At 35.6% G+C, this 13,630-nt stretch overlaps 1 long non-coding RNA gene across 4 annotated transcripts; it reads right to left on the minus strand.

Annotated features, from left to right (window-relative positions):
- Window positions 1-386: 386 nt before the first annotated feature.
- On the minus strand, window positions 387-12,121 carry LOC110903895. 4 transcript variants are annotated; one of them, XR_002572224.2, is made up of 7 exons: window positions 9,240-12,121; window positions 7,754-7,820; window positions 7,114-7,256; window positions 6,023-6,079; window positions 4,962-5,076; window positions 4,633-4,869; window positions 387-834 (listed from the first exon to the last, which is right to left on the minus strand). It is a non-coding gene; the product is annotated as an uncharacterized LOC110903895 (long non-coding RNA). The 4 variants fall into 4 exon arrangements; XR_002572226.2 differs by lacking the exon at window positions 7,754-7,820 and having other exon boundaries at window positions 9,240-12,118; XR_004879479.1 differs by lacking the exon at window positions 9,240-12,121 and having other exon boundaries at window positions 7,754-8,506.
- Window positions 12,122-13,630: the final 1,509 nt, after the last annotated feature.

Here is a 13,630-nt window from a genome sequence, read left to right on the forward strand (position 1 = left end):
AGTTTGAAAATCACTGGATCAAGTACTGATAAACTAGTGATACTAAAAAAAGGTTCAAATGGGACGAACAGATTGGAAGTCATCCCAAGTGTACTCAAAATCATAATAAACCTCTTAAAATGCTTTTATTAGCAAAATACCTATTTATTTTTGTAGTAACAAATCATTTTTGTGTTGTATTTTGCACAATAAAAATTCAAAAATTAAAAAATGATAAAAGAGATTGTAAGTTGGCCTAACCCGTGTTGACCCGCACCTAACTCAACCAACGCCGACCGACTCATTTGGCCAAAATATATATTGTTTTATAAGTATTTTTAATAAGTGTCAACATGATTACAACCTTTATATTATCTCAATAATACCCGACTCTGTTAAAATGAAAACTGTCAAAATTATGGTATCTTGAATAAAAAAAATCAAGATTCAAACGAATTACAATAACAGATCTGTTCAAATATAAAACTCTCAACAAACACCTTACAACTAACCTACTAGATCACCAACACAATGATCTATACACACTAATACTCGAACTAATTGATAAACGAACAAAAAACGATGTTCAAATCTTTAGAACGAATTAGAAAGAAGCTGCAACAAAAATGAGAGACACCCTAACTTTCAAGAGAGAAATGAAGAAATTTTGAGAGAGGAAAAAAATATCAAAAATCTAAAATCTGAACTCAGATAATATTCTTTTATATCAATCCGCATCCGTAGCCCCATATGCGACTGGAACCCGACCTCAGCCCAACAACATTCTTTAACTCCAGCAGCCCAACAATCTTCAAGCCCAATCTACCTTCAAGCTGTCTTCTGAAGCCCAATCAACTCCAGCCCATTATTATTATACATGAAAAAAAAACATACGAACACAACATAAGATACATAATATGTAACACTATCATGGTTGTAAAACAAGGTTTCCAAGGCCGAGTACTCCCCGAGTAGTCACTACAAGGTAGGCTGCCGAGGCGACTTTCTTCGACTCCACCTAGTTACTCGGAGTCGGTCAAATGCGGTCAACCTTGGCCAAAATTGGATCTAGTAGGTCAACTCGGGCCTACTTTGACTTAAATAATAATAAAACATAATTTCTATGCCTATCATATTAAGGAATGAATATCATTTTCACATATTTTGTTATAAATGTTAGTAAATTTATGTTATTTGACATATATTTAATCTCCAAAAAGTAATTTCTTTATAATTTAACATGTCCGAGTACTCTCCGCCTAGACCGAGTACTCTCAACTCCCCGGTCAACCGACTAGGGACCGCCTAGCGACTTTTGCAACCATGACACTATGTTAAACTATGTTATTGGTTTGTCAATTTATTTATTGTTAAGAGTATTCAATTGCAATTAGTATTATCTATATATAGGACCTTTATAATCTCCTTTATTAATAATACAATTTCAAGATTTGATTTGGTACCAGAGCCAAATCAAATCAATATCCCACTCCAAAAATTCTAGCAAAAAAAAAAAAAAAAACATCGCCTTTTAAAAAAAATTGGGCTGCTTCTAAGAAACCCTAACAGCCTTCCTGCTTTTTCATCCATTCTTCACCCGACTTACACATCAATGGCTGCTATACTACCCTTTTTCAACACAAGAGAAAAACATACATAACACTCATAAGTTTGCCTTTTCCCTCAAACCAACAAACTATGGCCATTGGCGGTCAATGATTGAACCGTTTCTCACATCTCACAATTTGTTTGGTTATGTCAATGGCTCCATTCCCTGTCCAGAATCAAAGGTCACAACAGAGTCTGCTGTTACTAATCATCCGAGTTATGCTCCATGGATTGCAAATGATGCTCATGTCTGAATGCTCATCACGTCCATAGTTTCTGAGGAATCTTTTCAGCACATTCAGGGTCGTACTTCTCGTGAGGTATGGCTCTTTCTAGAACGAGCCTATACACCGATAATGTTCTCACATGAATTTACTCTTAAAAGTCAATTGCTTTGAATCACCATGAAAGGTGATAAAAAAAACCCACTGAATACCTAAGTCGGGCTCTAGAATATGCAACAGCCTTGGCGAATATTGGTGAACCCATGAAAGATAAGGATCTTGTCATGCTCACTCTCGCGGGCCTTCGTGAAGTGTACAACGGTCTTAAGGCCAATCTTTTAACATGTTCACCACCGGTAAGTTTCAATGAACTCCATGGTCTCCTGAGTGACCATGACTATATGATAGCAAAGGTTTTACCTCCTGCCATGTCTAACAACAGCCCTCAGGCCTTTTTGGCGGCTGCCCACCTTTCTATTGCTGCTGTCCCAGCCATTCCAGCCGCCACCAACTCACCTAACATTGCTGCACTCCAGAATCAGCTTCAAAGTCTTCTACTCATGGCTGCACAGATTCAAAATCAGATCGGTTTACCGGTAAATACAACAGTTTATTCTCAGCCTAAGGCCTATTTTACCCCCGGACATCTAATAGTAATCGGGGTAATCGTGGATACCGTGGGTCACGTGGCAACTCACGACTAAACAATCGTGGTCGAGACACTAGTGGCACACGCCAATTCTCTTGGGCTTCCACTCAAAACACAATTTATGGACACTGCAACCGCTGTGGTATCGGACACCTCCCATCTCAATGTCCAAATCAATCAAATCAACCTCGTATGCAGCCACAAGACAACTATGCAACTCGTTCAGATGTTGATTCTCAGTGAGGCTTCACTTGGCTTCCTGACACGGGAGCTAATGATCATGGCACTCCAGATGTAGCTAGTCTAGACAACTCTTAGGCGTACTATGGTAACGACTCTCTCCTTGTTGGTAACGGTCAATCTTTACCCATTTTAAATATTGGCTCAACTAAAATTTACTCGCCTAATAAAACCCTTGTCCTTTCCAACGTTCTTCATGTCCCTGAACTTCAACAAAATTGTAGGATCGTTGGCACGACCAAACGAGTCGATCAGAAGAGTTCTTAGACAGAATCAGAGGCGGAATTCATCGATTCAGTCTTCGTTCAGCTTGTATGACACTAGAATATCATTAATCTGTCTTGTTTATTGATTTCACAACAGTTTACAGGCTAGAGACACTTCGACAGCACTTCAGCGTCAGAATCAAGAAGCGTACAAACGAAATGACCAAGCACCTATATATAGGCAAGTGATTTCGCACGAAACAGATTCAAGCGAAATGACCTGATTCATTTCGTACGAAATAGCAATTTCATTTCGTACGAAATGACTGCTCCTCATTTCGTGCGAAATGACTTTTACATGCCTTTTCCTATTTTTCTCGTACTTTGTGCCCTGATCTATCATTTCTAGTACAAGACTCGATAGAAGACGAAGTCGACAGACGTATGCACCAACAAAAATCTTTTATCTGTTAAAAAATTTTGTGTTAATAATGACGTTTAGTTTATTAGTGTATTCAAGTAAGGCACAAAGCTCCTACACGTACCATGCACTTACTTTGACAACTTACTTACGTACATATACATATTCCACATATAATTACTCGTGATCAAAGCATACAATAATTCACATAACATTTTCGTTGACATCAAACAAGTTGGATCATTCTCGGATAGCATAAACAACACTTAGATGTTAGATACACACATAACAACTTATTACGTTTCAGTTTCGACGTCCAGAACTGGGTTGTTTTCAGGTATTTTTATAAAATAGTTGTCTTATTCCAAAAATTCTAAATAATTTATAGAACGTTCTAAGTAGTCCGCGTCACCATGTGTAAAAATCTCAGTACCTAAATTCATTACCAATTATTTATTAAAAATCATCTACTAGGCTGCAATCAGATTCTTCACTTTCTGACTACAGTCCATGGAACAATTTATTTAAAAGTCATCGTCAGTCTGATTGATAAAATTCCAGTGGGGGATTTTCGGCAACATCCGTGCCCAGCTACTGTACGAATTTCACGACCTAACTCTATCCAGTTTACAAGATATAACGTAAAACATAACAAGTAATTTCTGCAGAAAAAACGCAGCTTTTGTTACTATGCAAACAGCTCTTTAAAAATAGCACATCAAGATTCACACAAACCCTAGATATAGAACATCATGATCATCGCAAAACGCAGCTTTAACACATAATAATCATAACTAACCTTGAGTAGAGATTAAAGGAACAAGAGGAAGGACTAGAAAGCAATCGATGAGGGGGGGGGGGGGGGGGCTGCTGCTCCTCTGCCGTCGCACACCAGAAGAAATTAGGGTTTCTTTTTTTTTTGTTTCTCCATGTAACATATACGTATATAATAAAACAAGGGGGGTTGGGGGCGATTTGGGCATGTGGGCCGAGAAGGGTGGGTTTTGGGTTGGGTTGGTTGGGCCGAATATTGGTGTGGGGAAAAGGGGTGGTTTCGGTTTGGGTCATTAGGTAACGGGTTTCGGTTTCTCATGAGTTTCGCAAAAATAACATATTACAAAGGTTTCGGTTTCGAGTTTAGGTTCCACGTAATTCACATAATATTGTTTAGGTTACGAGGGTCGAGTATTACGCTAATAAAATATCAACGAGTATCACGCCACTAAATTATCCGCAACACACGTATTTTTACAATAACCACCTAAATTAAGTATAGCCGTAACGAGAACTGAACCAGAAAGATACCTGATTTTCCGGCGGGATGTCACAACTTTGTTATAACATGATATGAGAAGTTATTCCCTCTTTGACAATAAACTTCAACACGTCAAAAAATCTGCCAACAGCTGAGCTGGGACCCATTATGGGATACTCAAATGCCATAAACTTCAACCAGGTGTGCATATGGAAGGGCTTTCAGTCGCTTCGTTGCCACCTCAGCAAATTCTTCCGCTTCAAAAGCATCTATAACAACTATATGACCTAAACAAGCATCCATGATTAAGGTGAGATTTTTTTTACTTGTTTTAATATATAAACTACCAGAAAAGCGGTTTTCTCTAAGATAAACTTACAGTAAGTCAGTAACTGCCCCAGTACTGTATTTCGAGACAAGTTTGTCGAATATGTGCGTCAGAGCATCATTGCATAATCTGTTTCAGTTTCCGTTAGCTCCAGGGGGGTTGAGGACTGTTACAGGTTTGAACCAACATATAGGATCACTACAAAAAGCAATGATGGAAGAAAAACAAGTTGAAGTGGCAAAATGGGCGGCCCAGAAATCGAGTCAAAACAGGTTGGATCGGGTTGGCCTAAAACACTTTTTTTATGAATCGATAGTGCCTAATTACGATTACAATTATCGTATTATCTTAAAGAGAATCTATTTACTTGAATAGAATGACTTTAGCGGGTTTATACATGATAACACACATTGGACGTTTTTTAACCCGTTCATCCCATTTGATAAGCTTTTTTTCCACTACTGCTAAAATTTTTCCCTGAATCCCTCATCGATCATATCATTTTCGAAGGGTCGAAATTGCCACCTCTAAAAACAAGTAAAAAGTTTGAGCCACATACAAGAACATGAAAATCAGCCATGACAAACGAAAGCAGGTATAAGAGGCAAAATGGGCGGCTCGGGGAACGGGCAAAAACATTTTTTGCACACAGGGCCAAAACATGTTTTTTCATTATAAGCTATTTTTTTTGTTCAAGATAAAATATATACCCTAGTCGCCCATCAATCAATTTGTTATTAAATGGTCCAAATTGCCACCTCTGTATAAACACTGCCCAGATTATACAAAAATAAATAAATAAATAAATAAATAAAAACCTTTGGAATAGAGCATCAAATAATAAAAATGCATAACTGTGGCATACAATATCATCTCTAGGTTGAGCAGTAATGCTATCACGAACCTACACATAAAATGATGAGGTGGCAATTTCAACCCATATGTGTCTTACATCTAACAAGGCAAATAGTCTAAGATAAATGGTTTAATAAAAAAGAAAATAGGTTGAATAGATAAAAAAATTTGACCATTTTGACCCATTACCCAACCCATCCATTTGGTTGCCTCTATCAAAAAGATACAAGAAGATAACTCCCAACATGTTCACTTACCAGTTTGGCTTGGCTTGGCTGATGATTGCATTTTGTTTTTCATATGAGTTTAGGGACCTATACACGCAGAAAGAACATATTTTATAATCTTTTTATAAGTTTATAGCATAGTTATCAAAAGCGCACGCTTTTGGCGCCTAGGCGATTTTTTAGAGCGATGCGAATTAACGGCGCTCCTACTTCCTAGGTAAATATAATGCACAACTAATACGAATCAAAAGTTTCTTTTAATTCACAAATCCCTAATATTCTGCAGTATTTATAGGGATAACCATCCGATAATATCACTAATGATCCAGATCTCAGTTTGAAATTTTCAAATCCAAATTAGTATATTTCTGATTTAATTCTACATATTCTGCAGTATTTTTTTATTTAGTTTTGTACGTATTCATTATCAGCTTATTATTTCTGATTTGGTTTCCAAGTATTTTGTTATCTTATACTTTTTAAGTGCTATAAACATTTTGGTTTTAAGTATTTTGTTATCTGAGACCTTTTAAGTGCTAGTATGAACATTATTGTTTTGGTTTTGAGTACTTTATTCCCTTAATAAACTTTTTAATTTTTTTATTTAATTGCGCTTTTTTTTTCTCGGGCCCACGCTTTTTTTGCGCCTATCGCCTAGGCCCTAATCGGAGCCTATGCGCCTAGAGTGCGCTTCGCGCCTTTAATAACTATGGTTTATAGACTTCAACACGCAAAAAAAAAGAATAAATTTGTTAAAAAAATAAAGTCCAGAGATTTTTTTAGATGGAAATAATCATGTTAAAATGAAGTCTAGGGACTTATACAGTCATGTAGGAGTTCAACGGAAGTCATGGTATGATATTAACAAAGGTGGAAATTGGCACGTCGGACAAGTCAGGTAACAAGATCGAAATGAACCACTTTGTCCAATACGATTACAGCATTTATATTATCTCAATTAATACCCTAATTTTATTAAGAAAAACGTTTTAGAACATTTTACATACTAAAAATACCAATTGGACCATTTGGCAAATGTAACCTAAATCAACCGATCGAATAGTTTGGGTCAAATTTGCCGACTCTAGTACTCTGTAATAACATGAGATGAGAATTATTACCTCTTCGACGATAAACTTCAAGGCGTTAGAAAATCTGCCAACAGCTTAGGTGGGGCCCCTTATGGTTTCTCAAGTGCCATAAGGTTTGACCAGATGTATCATATGGAAGGGCATTCGATGACTTGGTTCCGCTTCAGAAGCATCTACAACAACAATGACGTAAACAAGCATCCATGATTAAGGTGGGAGAATTTTTAATTTATTCTTTAGAGGTAAATGCCAGTTTAGTCCCTGTGGTTTGGGCCATTTTGTTAGTTTAGTCCAAAGGTTTCATTTTTCGCTTGTGGCTTCAAAAAGGTTTCACTGTTGCCATTTTAGTCCAGTGGGTTAACTTCATCCATTTTTTCTATTAACGAGAAGGGCAATTCGGTCATTTTATATGTAATTCTGTTAACTAGAATGGCAATTCGGTCGTATAAAATGACCGAATTGCCCTTCTCGTTAACAGAAAAATGGGATGAAGTTAAACCAGTGGACTAAAATGGCAACGTTGAAACCTTTTTGGACCCACAAGCGAAAAATGAAACCTTTGGACTAAACTGGCAAAATGACCCAAACCACATGGACTAAAATGGCATTTAACTCTTTATTTTAATATATAATCTACTAGAAAAAGCAGCTTTCTCTAAGATAAGCTTACATATCCCGTAACTGCTTCATATCATTTACTGCATATTATGTTTCAGCTTCAGTTAGCTCCACGAGGGCTGAGGATTGTTACAGATTTGAACTAACATACATGAATACAATAAAAAGCCACAATGGAAAAACGAACATGTAGATGTAGAAGGCCCGAATACCGAGCAAAAACAGGTCGGATTGGGTTGGCTTGAAACACTTTTTTATGAATAATTAGTGTCTTAAGTATGATTACAATATTGTCTTATTTTTTTATAAATCGCTTTACTATAATAGAATGAGTTAGGAGGGTTTATACGTCATAAAATACATTGGGTGTTTTTTCAACCCATTCATCCCATTTGACCCGTTTCAACATAAAAGCTATTTTTCCGCTAGAGATATAAAATAAACCCCGAGTCCCCCATCGACCAATTCATGTTCGAATAGTCAAAATTGACATCTTTAAAAACAGGTCAAAAGTTGGTACTTTATAAAATTATTTCCAAATGAAGAAAACTCTAAGATAGAATGTAGTAGCTTATCATATGCATCAAATGTGACGTGGGCTCCGCCAAAGAGCAGTGGACTTTTTACCAGCAGAGTTTTTCTCTGCAAGTGGCTCATACTTGACTTCCTTAGATACAGACTATGCAGTGAATATCGTGATATATCGGTGATATATATCACCAATACCGATATCCGATTTTTTACCGCATTAACTGCATAGGATACAGAACCGATATCAAACCATTGGGTGTCAGCCCAATGGCCACCAGCCCGCATTCTAACCCGGAGGTGGCGGGTTCGAGTCTTGCTCGTTCCCAATGCCCCTACGGTAGCGGATTTACCCCCAGACTCAGGCTTGCTGGGTGGCGGTCTGCGAGGTGGGATCACCTCGGCGGTTGGGAGGACCGTGGAATATCCCCCCCTACAGAACCGATATCATGGTTCTTTAGTAGGTTCCCATAATGGCAAATATATACAAATAATAATATAAAATGGATTACTTTGGAAAAATAACTAGTAATTACAGTGTATGATATCCAAAACTGGCTTTAAAAGAAGCTATAAAGGTTTCATAGCTTGAAAAAAAAAACATGTTTACCATATACAAATAACAAAACCTATAGTTTCGATTTACGAATGCAACTAACCTCATCATCATACACAACACCTCAAAACACCAAATATACGGGGCTGCAGTAAGATATATATATATATATATTCAAGTCACCTTCAAAGAACCAACCATCACACCAACGTAGCACAATGTGCTTATAGCACTCGCCTAGACCACTCCATGATAAAAAATGACACGATTATATATATGCCTTATGTATATGCTAGGACCTAAGGTCTTTGGTCCCTTCGCACCAAGAAAATGAAGTATCCGATCATAAGTTAAATGACATTTAGTACTATATAGCAGACCATTGCGATTCTACAAAGAAAATGTAGAATTTGATCATAAGTTTAATGACACTTTTGAACAGTTAGTACCTTACCTCTTAATTTGAGTAAGAAGCGTTCCATTCCATCTTGATTTGCTATTCATATAGGTAGCTCTAGTAACAGCATTCCTATTTCTCAAATGTGAGTTCAATCTTATAATATACCATATAAAATTGTCAAACCACAAAGCTATTAAACTATATGAAAGAATCTCGTTACCAAGAAATAAAACTTATGAAAATAACGTAGTACCATTCATTAAAAACAGAATATAACAGAAAGAACTTCATCAAGAAAGCAATCCACGCTACAATAACAACCTTCATCACCCAGTCAACCGCAAAGTACAAGCCTCAAAGTACAAAGACAAACTGAAATGGGCTTTTAGGTGCTTTAGTAACGGGATTACAATTTCTCGAATGTGAGTTCAGTCTTGTAAAATAGCATATAAAACTGTCAGGCAAAAGAGCTAATGCATTATATTAAAAAAATCTCATTACTAAGAAATAAAAGTTATGAATATAACAATAAAAAATAGAATATCAACAAAAAGAACTTTATCAAGAAAGAAATTCACACCACAGTAGCAACCTTTGTCACCCATTCAACCGCAAAGTACATGCCTCAAAGTACAAAGACAAGTTGAGATGGGTTCTAAGATACTCTAGTAATGGCATGCGTAGCTCTTGAATATGAGTTCAATTTTGTAAAATACCATATAAAACTATCAAACCACAAGGCTATTACGTTATATAAAAAATCACATCACCAAGAAATAAAAGTTATATAAATAACATAGTCAAAATCGTAAAAAAATAGAATATCAAAAGAAAGAACCTTCATCAAGAAAGAATTTTATGTTACACAAGCAACCTTCGTCACCCAATCAACTGCAAAGTACAAACCTCAAAGTACAAAGACAAGCCGAATTGGGTTCTTAGGTGCTCTGGAAACACCATTCCTATTTCTCGAAGTGAGCTCAGTCTTGTAAAAAACCACAAAAAAAAAAATTTAACCCACAAAGCTATTAAACTATATAAAATAAAAATTATGATGATAACATAGTCAAAATTGACAAAAAATAGAATATCAGCAGGATGAACTTTATCAAGAAGGCAATCCACGTTAGAGTAGCAACCTTCGTCGCCCAATCAACCGCAAAGTACAAGCCTCAAAGTACAGTGGCAGGTTAAAATGGGGTTTTAGGTGCTCCGGTAACAGTGTTGTTATTTCTCGAAGTGAGCTCCACTTGCTAAAAACTAAGTAAAAACAACAACAAAAGTACAACAGTTTGTACTTCGCAAAACTATAAAATCAAACAAGTTTAACATTCAATTCAAAAACAACAAAAACAATAGATGACATCTACAATAATATGGGAGTTTTGAAAACATTGAAATAACTGAGAAGTGAAACAATTTCAACAATACAGGAGTGCCAAAAAAAAAAGAAAACGTAAAATCAAAGGAATTCAGGAAAGTATAGAACAAACAAACCTAAAAATAACAGAAAGAACTTCCATTAAGAAAGCAATCCAAGCTACAAACACAACCTGTGTATGCCCAATCAACTGCAAAGTACAAACCTCAAAGTACAAAACAATTGGAATGGGTTTTTAGGTGTTCTTGTAACAGGATCACAAGCTCTTACATGTGAGTTCAGTCTTGTAAACACCGTATAAAACAAGAAAATTACGATAGTTTATAACTTAAACAACCCTTTCATAATACTATAAAATCAAATAAGTTTAGAAGTCAAGTTAAAAACATAGGAAAAGACTGATATAAAACTATCGAACCAAAAAGCTATTACATTATATAAAAAAAATCTCAGCGCCAAGAAATAAAAGTTATATAAAACATAGTCAAAATCATAAAAAAATATATCATAAGAAAAAACTTTATCAAGAAAGCAATTCACGTTACAATAGCAACCTTCGTCACCCAACCAACCGCAAAGTACAAGCCTCAAAGTACAAAAACAATTTGAATTGGGTTTTTAGGTGCTCTGGTAATGGAATTCCTATTTCTCGAAGTGAGTTCAGTCTTGTAAAATACAATATAAAATTGTCAAACCATAAAGCTATTAAAAATATATAAAAAAATCTCATTACCAAAAAATTAAAAATAATTGATAGTAACATAGTAAAAATCATCAAAAAGATCAAAAGAGAGAACTTTATCAAGAAAGCAATTCACGTTACAGTAGCTACCTTCGTCACCAATCAACCGCAAAGTACAAGCCTCAAAGTACAATGACAGGTTAAAATGGGGTTTTTTAGGTGCTCCGGTAACAATGTTGCTATTTCTCGAAGTGAGCTCAGTCTTGTTAAAAACTAAGTAAAAAGAACAACAGTTTGTACTTCACAAAACTATAAAATCAAACAAGTTTAACATTCAAATTCAAGAACAATAAAAACAAGAGAAAACATCTACAATAGTATGGGAGTTTTGAAAACATTGAAATGACTGAGAAGTGAAACAATTTCAACAATATGGGAGTGCCAAAAAAGGAAAACATAAAATCAAACCTATTCAGGGAACTATAGAAAAAAACAAACACGAAAATAACAGAAAGAACCTCCATCAAGAAAGCAATACAAGCTACGATCACAACCTGCGTATGCCCAATCAACCGCAAAGTACAAGCCTCAAAGTACAAAACAATTGAAATGGGTTTTTAGGTGTTCTTGTAACAGGATCACAAGTTCTTATATGTGAGTTCGGTATTATAAAACACCATACAAAACACGAAAATTACGATAGTTTATAAATAAAACAACCCCTTCACAAAACTACAAAATCAAATAAGTTTGAGTGTCAAGTTCAAAACAAAGGAAAAGACTGAAAAAACAAGAGAAAATAGTTGCGATTTGTTTACAAATTTAAAAAAGATCTAGATTATCTTTACAAACCCTACAGATCTGATCACTAATCAACCGAGAAAATTAACAATTTCAAAACATCAAGATTATCGAAAACCCTTGCAGAAGAAACTTGCCTGTTAATTAATTCTACGGCAGACCAAGAACACGTCAGATGATCTTCAAATTCCATGATTGAAAAACCTTAAACTCGCAAATCTCACAAAACCCTTGCAAATTCTTGTTTATTTCAAAACAAATCAAAGATCAACTGATGTATAGTGCGATTTTGTAACGTACAATTGAAAGGAAGAAGGATAAACTGATTGTCGTACCTGGTGATTCTCGACGACATCAAGTTGATTGAAAAACCCTAAATACTCGAAGAGGGTTTTAAGTTCAGACATCTGAAATAGCCGATGTATGGTGTGTGGTTTTGTAGTCTGCAATTTGATTTGATTGAGAAACCCTAAATAAACCCGCAATTCTTGTTTTCTCTAAAGAAATCGCTCGTTAATCAAACAAACAGGGTTCGGGTGATTTAGGATCTAGGGTTCATAAATATGAATACGAAAGAGGCGCTTGTGCGCGAATATTTAGCACGACCGTTGGAGTCGGGTGTATTAATTTTTGTTTAAAATTTATGTGACATCATCTTTTAAATTATATTTATATATATTAATAGAAACTATTGTTTTAGTTTTCTATTAGAATATTAAAATAAGTTTTTTTTAAATTAACTGATTCACATTTTTTAACATTCAATTCACCCATGATAAAAAAAATCATCGCAACTTTCCTTTGATTAACATATTACTTTCTTTTGCAAAATAAATCTCATCTTTTATGTACAGTTGTAATAAAATTAAAACTCATTTGCATATTTGTAAAATTTAAAATTATGGGTATATAATATGTGATGCATACATTTTATAAAACTGATATCTTAACATACAAATATATGATATTTAAAAAAACACAGGTGTATTATTAACAAAAAGAAAATGAAAAAAATAATCATTTTACTCTTTTTCTTATTTATGAGATTATTAAAAAACGGTAATGACATGCTTCAAAACGTGTGTATATCTATATTTTAGGATGTTTAGCCTACGGTACCGTCACAAACTGCTCTGACTTTGACTAGACAGCGTCGGTAGTGGAATTGGTACCATCGGAATAATTACCAATTTTTGTTTTTATGGCCTTCGATCGATGTACAACAGTTGATACAAAGAGTGTCGATGTCCAAGTACCGTAATAAACCGAACCGACACCGACTTAAATCCCGCCGCATCGCGCGGGGGAATTCTGCTAATTGGTAATTGATGACGGGGGTAGCCCGAGACCAAATAAAATGGCCAAGTATGTAAACACCTAAAAGGTTTAAAGGTTCAACGCTTGAAAAAGCTGAGGAGATGGAGTAAAGTAACACGGGAACAGTGAACAAGTCACATCCCCAAACAGTCTCACCAACCACAGCCGTAAAAGCAATGCAGGTCCACAAAATACACGCTATTATCCGGGGGTCAAAAGGCTTCAACCCCCGAAAGGGTAAGCCCCTCACTGCAAGCTGGTTCA

Source organism: Helianthus annuus, chromosome 14 (assembly GCF_002127325.2).
Source record: "Helianthus annuus cultivar XRQ/B chromosome 14, HanXRQr2.0-SUNRISE, whole genome shotgun sequence".
Lineage (NCBI taxonomy): Eukaryota > Viridiplantae > Streptophyta > Magnoliopsida > Asterales > Asteraceae > Helianthus > Helianthus annuus.